Source organism: Myotis brandtii, unplaced genomic scaffold, assembly GCF_000412655.1.
Source record: "Myotis brandtii unplaced genomic scaffold, ASM41265v1 scaffold3631, whole genome shotgun sequence".
Taxonomy (NCBI): domain Eukaryota; kingdom Metazoa; phylum Chordata; class Mammalia; order Chiroptera; family Vespertilionidae; genus Myotis; species Myotis brandtii.
Window position 1 is genome coordinate 25,147 of NW_005363943.1, and position 12,573 is coordinate 37,719.

Genomic DNA, 12,573 nt, shown 5'->3' on the forward strand with positions numbered 1-12,573 from the left:
TATCTTTTTTGAATTACTGTTTTTTATTTCTTTGGGTAAGTGTCCGGAAGTGGAATTGCTGGGTCATATATGTGTATAGTATATCTTATATAATGTGTATGGGCACAGTAACAGGTAGCAAATATATATATACCCTGGGTATAATAATCACTGAATTCTTGATAACAGATCCCACTGAGGAAGAGAGAGTGGCATGGGGTCTGGGCAGAGGTAAAAAGAAGGTTTGACCATATCTGTAAAGTAAAAACTAGACTGAGGTAAGGCTTAATTTTAAGTTTGTAACACACGGGCACTGGTTATGTAGGTGTTCATAGCATTAATCTTGATTCTTGTCCCTAACTTTGAAATTGATTCACAATAAAAATATTTCACCCTAAAAACCAGCAAACAAACCTCACAAGTAATCATATGATTTTTGCTTAATGACAGTAAAGTGCACATGCTAAAGACTTCCAGGCAAGACCCTAATTCTTGAAAATTGTAAAATAAGTCCATACATGCACAGTGAAATGATTCAGAGGAATCATCGTAGACTAGAAATAGTAAGGAGTCCTGAGTGAAGGACAGCAGATGGGGTCAGACTCACTTGTTTGAGTAAGCTGTGGCCCACAATCTGTGCACAGGTTGTTGCAAATAGGGTACTGGCCCAAGAGTGCTCTTCACCCTGGGAGGTGCTTGCTGGAATTAGAACAGGGCCCACAGAGTAAATGAAAAGTGATTAGTTAGGATACAGCAGCAGGGGTAGTGCTGACTGATGCCTGCATTTCCCTCTCTATACCGTTCCCAACACTTACCACTAGGTGGTGGCTGTGACAATGGTGAGAGCAATGTCTGGAAACGTGGGCATACAGGTCAGTGCCTGGGATAGGTGAGTTAGTAGACAGCCTCGCGGAAGAACACAGTGCATCAACACTCACAAGAATTGCTGCCAAGATATCCAGCCCAGTCTCATATTCCACCCCAATTGTTCCCACTACTTTCACTGAAAAGATGGCATTAATAGAAATTCACCTTAATAATCATAGCTCTTTTAAAAAATAAGTTTTCATTGATTTTAAAGAGAGAGGTAGGGAGAGGGATAGAGAGACAGAACCACCGATGAGAGAGAAAGAGAGAGAGAGCAATCAGTCGCCTCCTGCACGCCCCCTACTGGGGATCGAGCCTGAAACCCGGGCATGTGCCCTGACAGGAAATCAAATGGGGGAACCTCTTGGTTCATAGGTAGTCACTCAACCACTGGGCCACACCAGCCAGGCCATGGCTCTTATCAATTAGGCATTCCTTATTAGTGAGTCACAAATATGCCTTGTGCATTAGTTTCTTTTTGCTGATGCAACAAATTATCATAAATTTAGTGGCTTAAAGCAAATACATTTATTATTTTACAGTTCTGGAGGTCAGAATTCTAAAACATCTCTTGGTCTGCATTCATCCTGGAGGCTCTAGGGGAGAACCCATTCTCTTGTCTTTTCCAGCTTCTAGAGACTCCCCACATCCCTTGGCTCATAGCCTCTTCCTGCGTCTACAAGACCAGGAGTAATGCATCTTCTTTCCTCTTTGATCTCTGCTTCCATTCTTAGATCTTTAACTACCTCTGACTCTATTGCCCCCTCCTTAAAGGACTCTTGTGTTTACGTTGGGACTGCCCAGATAATCCAGGATATTCTCTCCATCTAAAGATCCTTAAATTAATCACATCTGCAAATTCTGGGGATAGGATGTGAACATCTTTGGGATCTGGGAAGAATGTTTCAGCCTACCCCATCTTGCACGAGCCACTTCCATTGGATCTTCACAACACCACTACGATATACCCATTTTTCAGATGACAAAACTGAGGCTTAGAAAGGTTAAGTGACATGCTGGACATGACACAGCTTAGAAGGGGCAGAGCTGAGTATGAAAAACCTGGTAAGGTGAGTAAGCATCACCGCCTTGTTCTTTCTCACATCTGTCCCTTTTCTCGTGTCTCCTGGTCCTATCCCAGGGGGAGCAGAAGCACTGCCTTGCATGTTAAGCTTCTTTGTACCATCAAATGTGTGTTCAATTGAAGCAGTTGTGATATGTGTGATGGCAGAAGCCAGGGCTTGGAAATCTGAGGATGTAAGCATTCACCAGCAGTGCTATGATATTGGGCAAGAGAGTTACGCTCTCTCTAGCTTCACTGATAGCGTAAAGATTCTAGTTCAGAGGTAGTTTATGCACATAGCCTACCACTACATTAGTTTCCTTCCTCTGTTTGTACTGCTAGGGCTCTCATAAATCAGTTGACCTTGCTTTGTCATGTGCTACTTATTTCAAACAGCCTTGTGGTCCCAATGTCCCAAGGCATGGTTTTATTGTTTCCTCCTGTTAATAACATGCCTCGTGATATTTTGGGTATTAAATATACGGTGTTTATAGACTAAAAATCTCTGTGGCCTGCCTAACATGAATGTTAGTTCTGTTATGCTTTTGGGAACACTGGGAGTAGCTCACAACTTAAACCCTGTTGCTGATATTCCTTTTGAGGAAATGGGTTGAAAGCTGCAGCCCTAGGTTGTATACTCTTAAGGACAGGCTCTGATCTACTTGCAGCTGTCTTGTTTCTGTTGTGGACTGGAACAAAGGTTTACTAAGATGAAGGCAGTAACCGGGAAATGGCACCTCATCCTCAATCAGCTGATCGGTGGGCAGAAGGCAAGGCAGCACAGAGCATGCACTGCCCCCGGTTGGATTATGGCTCGGCTTCCCCAACAGGAGGCCTTGGTAAGCTCTGGGTATAAAGAGCATTTTCAATTAGAAAGTGACGTTTGGGAAGAACATTCTTTTGCTGCATTACATTCCCATAAAATCCCATCGGAATGAAGAAGCTATTGGAAAGAATGCAGGTAATTTTGCAGTCCTCTAGGCACACAGATTCACAAACAGCAAACAAAAAACAGCTGAACTCAAGGGAACCTGCTCTAAGCCAGGGGCATTGGTACGTGCTGTTGTTCCCAGAGAACTCTCACAACAAGCCTGGCAGACAAGACTGGAGAGATTAGCTTTTACTTTTTTTTTTTTTTTTTTTTTTTTGCAGAGGACAAATCACAGGACACAGATGTTAGGAAAATCATCAAGGTCAAGGAACTTGTAACACAGGCTGGGCCGGAACTCATGTTCCCAGGTCTGAGTTCAATGCCTGTACCAGGCATCCCCCTTCTACACATTTTACAGAGGACTTGGCCTCATTGGGTGCCCCACCCCAGAACTTGTTCACCAGGCATAGAACTTAGTCCACAAACTCTACCAAGGCCTGGGAGACTTCAAGGGGCTAGACAGGGCTCCTTCCCTCAGGAGGATTAGTGTGAGGCCCTGACAAGCAAGTTAATCCTTTCCAGCCGAACTATAAAAAGTATTCACTTGCTTTTTAGTAGTTTGGGTAAAAACATGTGCAAAATCTTTTCCATCATGTATTCCTTCAACGTGCATTTATTAAACACCACTCTCATACATTGCTGAAACACCTTGAGCCGCAAGGCTGTGCTTCCTGTGTGTTGAGCGCTTTTCACTTATTATCTCATTTAATTCTCACAGTCCTAGGAGGCCAGTGCTTTCATTAATCCCACTTTATTTTTTAAATATATTTTTTATTGATTTCAGAGAGGAAGGGAGAGGGAGAGAGAACCATCAATGATGAGAGAGAACCATTGATCGGCTACCTCCTGCACCTCCTGCACTGGGGATTGAGCCTGCAACCCAGGCATGTGCCCTGACTGGAAATCAAACCCTGATCTCCTGGTTCATAGGTCAACACTCAAACACTGAGCCACGCCAGCTGGGCTAATCCCACTTTAAAGACAAGGAAAAGGAAGGTTAGAGAGGTAAAGTGGCTTGTACAACATAGTATCTTGGGAATGACATAAGAAAGATACATGGTGCTTTGCCTAAATACTCCTTTCTCAGCGGGGGGGGGGGGGGCAAAATTAATTTTTTTTAAAGAAAGATACACGGTGCTTTCCCTAAATACTCCTTTCTCAGCGGGAGCGGGGGGCAAATATTGACTCCTTGCCCTTTGGGGCAGACCAAGACAAGCTTCAGGGACAGAAAGGCCTGTGAGCAGACAGGTGGAATGTAGCTACTTGGAGATGAGAGGAAAGGAAATTCAGACAGAGGAAACGGTGAGCAAAGACCTGGGGTGGGTAACTTCCGAATATGCTCCAAATTACATTCGGATAACCGAATGAAAGAAAGAAAGAAGCAAAAAATCAGGTATCCAGGCAGACTGGAGCCTAGAAACCTCAGAGCCAACCTACACTCCACCCTCTCCCCATTTACCACTTTCACCCAATCAGACTCGAAAGCCTGTCCATCATCACCCTAAAATGCCTTTCTGCCTCTCCATCTCCATGGCAACCGCCCTAAGGCTCATTTTCATCCCCTCTTGCTTTTTATCCTAATTGCTTCCTGAGTGACCTTCCAGACAATAGTCTGCTCCTCTGTGAGGCAGCCAATCAGTGCCCTGTTTGATCATCCCCTGGATACACAACGTTTTCAAGGCCCTGCGTCTCTTGTGCGCTGTTTGCTTTTGCAGTTCTACGTCCTCTCGTCGCCACGTTATCTGGGTCTTAGATGGGCCCACGAGTTAATTAGTATACACATGAATGCCTTCTGAAAACAGGGCGAGTGGATGAATGCGCTGTGTAAACCAAGACAGGAAGGGAGAGCTGGGAATAGCTGATTCCTTTCATGAATACACTCTCCACCCTCCGCGTCCCACCTCCCTCTAACATTCAGTCTGCCTCATCTGGGATTAGCGTAGAGACACACTCCTTCCCAAGGTAAGCAAATTGATCATTATAGAATGCAAGGACCTGTCACCCGCCCATTTTCCCTTGGCCCACTACACCCTCCCTATCTCTTTTCCTCCCACCTTCCCCCCAATTGACTGTCTGCTTCCGGTTCCCTGTGCCCTAAGAAGTTGGCAAAAATGGGTAGCCCCACTTCCTCTCAAGGAGTCAGAGGGGACTTGCTGGAAGTAGGGTGGGGTGAAGCCATTGGAGCAGAGCTTTCTTGCTGGAGGCTGCGGGGATGGAAGTGAAGAAGGCCTGAGAGAGGCACAGTTAGCCAGGAAGCAGCTTCACTGGAGCTAGGCACATAGGGGCTAAGAGTGGCACTTTGTTGTCCCGTGGCAGGGGCAGCATTGCCCATAGCAGTGGAAGTGATGGCAGCAGTGGGTGTAGCTGTGGTGGCAAAGGTATAAAAGGTAGGAGGACAGAGGCTGTGATTGGGAAAGTAGTAACAGTAGTCCTAGACAGGAAGCGGTAATATTAGTGAGAGCAGTTTCAGTCTAAGAGACAAGTTTCCCATACTGCTCTATAGTACACTACTCTCTCCTGCTCTCTAGGCTGCTCTGATCTATGTGCACCCTTCCCTGACTTGCCTGAGCAACACTCATCCCCCACCCCTGCCTGGATGGACATAAGCTACAAGAATGGAATAGTGGGCCTCACTGCTGATCACAGAGTGTGGTGGAGATCTGAGATTCCTATTCACTTTTCACAGCCCTTCTAAGAGCATGGGCTGGGGTCCTGACACCCTATGGAGGCTGAGTTTTTCTGAAAGGATTGAGCACCTGCTGGTGGAGGCCAGTTGTCTGAAGGGGATCCAAAGCCTGGTAGAGACCAACTGTTTGGGGCCTGGTGACTCCAACTTCCTGGCTGGAAGCCCCAAGCACTTCACAAGGCCTGAGTAACTGGGAGGCCCCAAACATTTCCAGTAATCCAAATGCATCCACAGGTTCAAGCACCTCAAGGGACACAAGCATAAGCAAGCATCTATGTATATTAAGTGATCCCAGTACCTCAGAGGCTCCCAGCACCTCTGAGATCCCAAACATCTTGAAAACTGAGATCACCTCAAAGGGTCCTAGCACTTTGAGGGACCCAAGAATTTCTAAGAGTTTAAGGATCTCTGAGGCCTTCAGACCCTCAAAATTTCTGAGTATCTCTGAGCTCCCCCCAAATCTAAAAGGCTCCCAGTAACTTCGAGGTCCCCAACACCTCAAAGGCCTTTACAATCTTTGAAGCTCCATGCCCTCTGAAGGCCCCTAGCATATCTGAGGTCTCAAGTTGCTTGAAGGACCTTAGCACATTGAAAGTTTCAGACACTGTGGGTCCCTCAAAGGCCCTAAATATCTCAGAGATCCCAAGCACCTAAAGGTCCATACCACCTCAAAGCCCTGCAAACCAAAAGCCACAAACACATCTGAGGTCTCCACCACCATGAAGACCCTCAGAACTTTAGAGGTCCCAAGCTTGTTGAAGGCCTGAAGTACCACGAAGGACCTCAGAGACTCCTGGTATCTCAAAGGAACTCAACACTTCAGAGAATCCTAGCTACTCAGAGACCTCAGGCATTTCTCAGAAACAAAAATTCTCAAACACTTGGAGTACCTGGAGGATCTGGGAAATATCAAAGTCGCCAAACAACATCAAATAGCAGAAGAGTTTCAGAAAAGGTCTCCTAAATGTGATGTTGGACATCATTTTCATGGTGGGCACCTATGCTAAAGACAGCCTCATCTGGGATGTTCTGTAGAACTTTGGAGTGCAGCTGAGGAAGATGTACAGATATTTGGAATGAAGAAGGATCACCCAAGAGTTTATATAGCAGGGGTACCTGGAATATAAACCAAGAAACCATAGAAATCCAGTGAAGTATACACTTGGATGAGAAAGAGAGAAGATTCAACCAAGGGCATGCCTGAAAGGTGACCTGGCATTTCTCTCAGGAACTAGCGCTGGTGAGGGTGTACAAATTGTTTGAAAAGTGCAGTGCATGTGAGTCCACGGGGTGGGGCAGATTAGCATTCTGCCTCTCCTTCAGCCAGTGTGGTAAATCCTGAGGACCATCTGGCATGGTGGTGGCCCCTGGTATATACTAAGTCATGCGGGATCCGCTGCCTACCCTCCTCCAGCTTTCAGACTTACCTTATGGTACCAAGGATTCGATGCTCATCCCATCCATCCCATCACCAGGGCCTTCGGAAGCCTCTACCCCACCCTGCAGCAAAGGTGGAGATGTGGGAGTCATCCCTCACATTTTTATCAGCTACAGGCAAGCAACACGCATAAGGAGCTGTGCCCCCCCCAAAGTGACCACATTTACCCCCTAAAACTCAGCACTTGGTGAACGAAGTCCACAAGGAAGGTGCCCCACCTGGCTTTGTGGGGCCCTGAGGCAGCAGTTACCTATCACACACAAAAGAGGGGCCAGGGTCCCTTCTCCTGCCTTTGCCTCCAGTCCGTCCGACTCTGCTTCCTGCTGTGTGCAAGGTCAAGTCCCTGTGGACAGGTTGGCTGGCAAATGACTTCTGACAAGGGCTCAGGGACCCATAGAATGAAGCCTGCAGGCTAAGGGGGCTTCAAAGGAAAGTAGAAACTATGATCCCTCCCTCCACCCCCCCCCCCCCCCCCCCCCCCCCCCCCCCCCCCCACCCCAGCTTCAAATTCATTCAGCAAACAAGGAACTGGAGAGCCCCCTGCGATTCGGGCAGAGCGACAGAAACTGGGCTGCGAAACATCAAAAGGAGGGTGCCTGGCCCTGGAGGGGCCATATTTCTCAATACCACCCCCAATGTAGACAGGTGTGAATCTGAGGTTCAGGTCACTAAGTGACTTTCCTGTCTAGAGCCACAAGGATAACAAGTGACCTACCCCGAACAAGGCCCCAAGTCCATGGCACAAATGCAGAGTTTTCCTGCAGGCCACCTGCGGTCCCGCTCTGCCTGCCAAAGCACTCACAGGGCCTTGTCTGCTAAAGACGCTGGCGCAGTCAGTGAAACAGGCCTCAGTAACCCCGAATGCAGCCTCGAGTTCTCGTGGGGCCAGAGCTGACTATAAATCCTCCCCCTTTGACAGAAAGGGGCCCATAGACGTCAGACGGGCCCAGGCCAGGTAGCTCAGTTGGCTAGAGCATCTTCCCCTTACTCCAAGCTTCCAGGTTCTATCCCTGGTCAGGGCACATACAAGAAGCAACCAATGATTGCATAAATCAGTGGACAGAAACTCTCTCTCTCTCTCTCTCTCTCTCTCTCTCTCTCTCTCTCTAACTCATATCAATAAATAACAATAAAAATGTCAGACAGCTCCAGGTCAGTCAGTAAGTGGGAGAGCTGCGGAGCAAAGATGTACTGAGGATCTTCTCTGTGCCAGGGGCCTGCCATATATGATCTCTGCAGGTCAGTAAAATGACACACACCCCAATGTATAGGACCCACCAGCTAGCTCAGGGGAAGAAATACTGCGCGTTCATTCCAATAATACCGGTAGGATGAGCGAGCAGCAGGTCACCCTGGAAATTCTGCTCTGACCCCCTTTGCCAGTTGGCTGAATACACACACACACACACACACACACACACACACACACACACACGGGGAAGATAGCTGCGTGCAGCTGCGAGCTGCAAGTGTAAAGTGAGAAGGGGAGGGGAGGGTCTGCAGTCTGGCCTTCAGGAGCTCAAAGTCCGATAACAAGGTGGCTACTTTTCTGTGATGTTACAAACAGCTCAGCCCCTTCATGGGACTGGGGAATGGTCAGCGTTCTTGAGAGAAACTCCCGGAGGGGGTCAGGGTCCGGGCACAGCCACCAAATCAAAGCAGGTCCTGTCCTAGCTCTGTTCTCAAAATGTATTTCTTTTCTGAGTCAGGGATCCATGGAGGCATCTTATCTCTTGACAGCCTTGCTCCATCCCGCAGGCTCCCAGGGTCTGTAGGAAAACGTATCTAGAGTTGGTAAGGTCAGTAACTATTAGACAACTGTGGCTCCGTTCTCCTTCCAGGCCCTTCCCCACCATTAGATCCTGTCTGAATCCATGTTTCCTTTGGCTCTGGTGGGCAATAGCCGTCCAAAGATCTCAATGGCTATTTGCAAGCGCGGGTCAAGAACCTTAACTCAGTCAGAGAAGCAGGAAAGGGGGGAAGGGGTGGGAGTCTGCCACCAGCTGCACTGACAAACCAGGACTGCTGGGCTCCTGAGGGCCCCAGGCAGGAGTCTCCACAGGGAAGTGCAGAGGGTTGAGTGACCTGGCCTCACCCAGCCAGGAAGCAGTTACTGCCCCAGGCCCATCCTTCCTCCCCTTGGCCTGGAGGTAAAGTGTGTCCCCACCCCTCCCCACCCCCTCCCCCTGCATTGGTGCTGCAAACAGTTAACCTTCATCTGATGAGCTCAACACTACACAGGGGCTGCATTTCCAGGGGCCATGAGGAAAGGGGGCTTCTGGAAGGAGGTGAGGAAAACGGAATATTCATTGTTTCTTTTCCACAAATTCGCACATTCTTACAGAGTCTGTGAGCATCCAGATGGGAACCAGGCTGGGAGCCTCTGCTGTGTCAACCAACCGCCTAAGCTGCCCCCAACACCCAGCAGTTTCCACAGAGTGAGGTAGAAAGATGCCATTTTAGTTGCCAGCACACCTCTGAAGTGCATTGAGATTCTGGGTCCCAGGACCCTCCAGCTGTTTAGGAAGCTCAGGTATAGAGAGCCCAAAGCCCAGTGCACACCAAGACTGGCAGCTGCCATTCCCTGCGCGCCTAGGTTGGGCCAGACACTTTGATGGCTGCTGTCATGCAGCGTCTCTAACTCTGGCAGCATCAACAGGGTGGGCGCCCCAGGCCATGTTTACAGAGGAAGAACTCGGGTCAGATACCAGAAGCAGGTTGCTAGGTTCCCCTGGTCGGTCACTGACAGCCTTGGACATGGATTCAGGGCCAGCCAAGGCTAAAGCCCCGACTGTTTTACTAAAACAACCGACTGCATCCCCGGGACACCTGGCGCTCCACCCAGTCCTGGGAGTCTTCTGTCTTCACACTCAGCACAGCCCCTGTGAGGTGAGGAAGGGCAGGCTGGGGTGGGGAGAGGAGGCCTGGGACAATGAAGTCAATGAGCCATTTGGGGATTAGAGCGAACGTCCCTTCCTGCTGATTGGTTGCGGGCCCAGTCACCACGTGTCCTTGAGGGGTTGCCATGTGTGGAATGAGGATTTCCTTCCCAGACAAGTATGTCCTTCCCATCCCAGCACATGGCTCAGCAACGTGGCCACCCAGACACTCCGTTGACCTTCAGATGCAAGGTCCTGGCTGCCACATTGTGCACCCACCAAACAGCAAACTTTCTGGGCTTGCAACACTGTTCCCTGATCCCATTTCCAATCCAGAAGGTACAAGGGCCACAGATCTCTCCTACCTTGAGCAGAGGGGGAGCCTGGGGTAAGGCTCAGGCAGCGAGCAGTGGGTATCATAAACTCAGGCTGAGGGGTGTCCTCCTTGGGCCCAGTGCTGGGGCCTTGGCCTCAGCAGTCGGGGGCAGAGGACAGACCACAGCCCAGGAGGAAGGCAGATGTGGGTTCCGCCTGGCTCACGGGCCCCCCTGGGAGGTGGGTAGCGGCCAGGCTCCCACTGTCTCCTTCCTTTGGCAGGAGCACAGAACCCCCGCTTTCTGAAGGCAATGGTTTTGACGGAGTGGGGCTGTTGGAGATCAGTGGTTGCTATGAAGATGTAATGAGATCTGTATACAGGGCACTGCAGGGCTTGCACTGCGTGGAACAGTGAAACACCAAAGAGCATTAAGAAGAATGTCTCTGGAGCCATCCAGGGCTGGGAGAACAGGCTTGGGGGGAGGCGGGGATGGGGCTCTAGGCTGGTACAGCCCATCACCCAGCAGGCAGAGCTCACACAGGGTAGATTAAAGCAGAAGGTGGAGTCCGTAAATAGCTGGTGAATATCAGGCCCCGTTCTTGACAGGTCGGTTTTTGCCGCAGTTTATGACTAATGACACCCTGGCAAATGTTATCTCAAAATAAGCAATCCATGAGAAGTGCCCGAAATCCCTCCTGCAAGTCCGACCAAGGAGGCTCTTGATCTATTCTTGGCCTACAAAGTCTCAAAAATAACTGGGCCCACGATATTTTGGACGCTGGGATTATCTAACAATTCATCCATTCACTCATTCAACACGTTTTCAAGGGTCTATTTGTGCCGGTCACAGTTCCCGTTGCCTGGGAAACATGCATGAACACATCACAGGCTCTCTTGCTGGGAAACAGAACATTGAAGGTAAACCTTTTCAATAACACATTATACAGCGCATTAGAAGGGCATACGTCCTCTTGGGGGGCATACTATGCCCACAGAGAACAGAGAACGGTGCATTGGAAACGTGAGGAAAGAAAGGGAGTATTACCTTTCAATCTCATGGGTAGTCAGGGCTGTCCTCATTGGAGGGGTGACACCAGCTAAGAAAGGAAGAAGTGAGGGGATTCGCTTTACTGATACATGAAGGAAATGTTCATGCAGCAAAACCTGTGAGTGCAAAGGTTCCAAGCCCAGGAGGGAGCGTGTAGCAGGTTTGAGGAACGGTGGAGGGGCCAGTGTGACTGGCATGTTATGAGCAAAAGGACAAGAGTTGGAGAGACAGTCAAAGGCATTAAGAGAAGCCCACATTGTGTGGGGCCTAGGACGCCATTTAAGAAACTGGGCTCCTGATGGCCATGAAATGTGGGGGCAGGAGGAGGGAGGTGGGGGGATTGAGCAGAGGAGGAACCCTGACTCACCTTTTGAGAGGATCACTTTGAACACTTACTCTATTCAGAACAGAGTGAGAGCCAGCAATGTTGAGGGTGGGGAGACCAGGTAGAAAGCTGCAGCTGTAAGTCCAGCTAGAGACGGTGGTGATTTGGACCATGCTGGTAACAGTAGAGCTGCTCAGTTTCTGGGCATATTTTGAGGTTGAGCTAATAGAATTCCTGCTGGTTTCCATGTGGAGTGTCAGAGAGGAGTCAAGGATGACGCCAAGTTTTTCGTTCATGCAGCAAAACCTGTGAGTGCAAAGGCTCCAAGCCCAGGAGGGAGCGTGTAGCAGGTTTGAGGAACGGTGGAGGGGCCAGTGTGACTGGCATGTTATGAGCAAAAGGACAAGAGTTGGAGAGACAGTCAAAGGCATTAAGAGAAGCCCACATTGTGTGGGGCCTAGGACGCCATTTAAGAAACTGGGCTCCTGATGGCCATGAAATGTGGGGGCAGGAGGAGGGAGGTGGGGGGATTGAGCAGAGAAGAAACCATTTGACTCACCTTTTGAGAGGATCACTTTGAACACTTAGTCTATTCAGAACAGAGTGAGAGCCAGCAATGTTGAGGGTGGGGAGACCAGGTAGAAAACTGCAGCTGTACGTCCAGCTAGAGATGGTGGTGGTTTGGACCATGCTGGTAACAGTAGATATGGCGAGAGCTGCTCAGTTTCTGGGCATATTTTGAGGTTGAGCTAATAGAATTCCTGCTGGTTTCCATGTGGAGTGTCAGAGAGGAGTCAAGGATGACGCCAAGTTTTTCTCCTTACAAGTAGTAGGAGGGAATGACGGTCAAATTATATGGGTTTTGTAGTTGGGAGAGGGGATCAAGAATGCAGTCTGTATAAGTCAAATTAAGTCAATGTCCCTTTGACACTCATGGGGGTGGGGTAGGCAGTTGTGTAAATTCAGCTGTATGGAATGTGGCTGAAAGGTTTGCCTAAGAAGGCCTGAGATGATAAGCAATCAGATAGGGGGTGAGAGCAT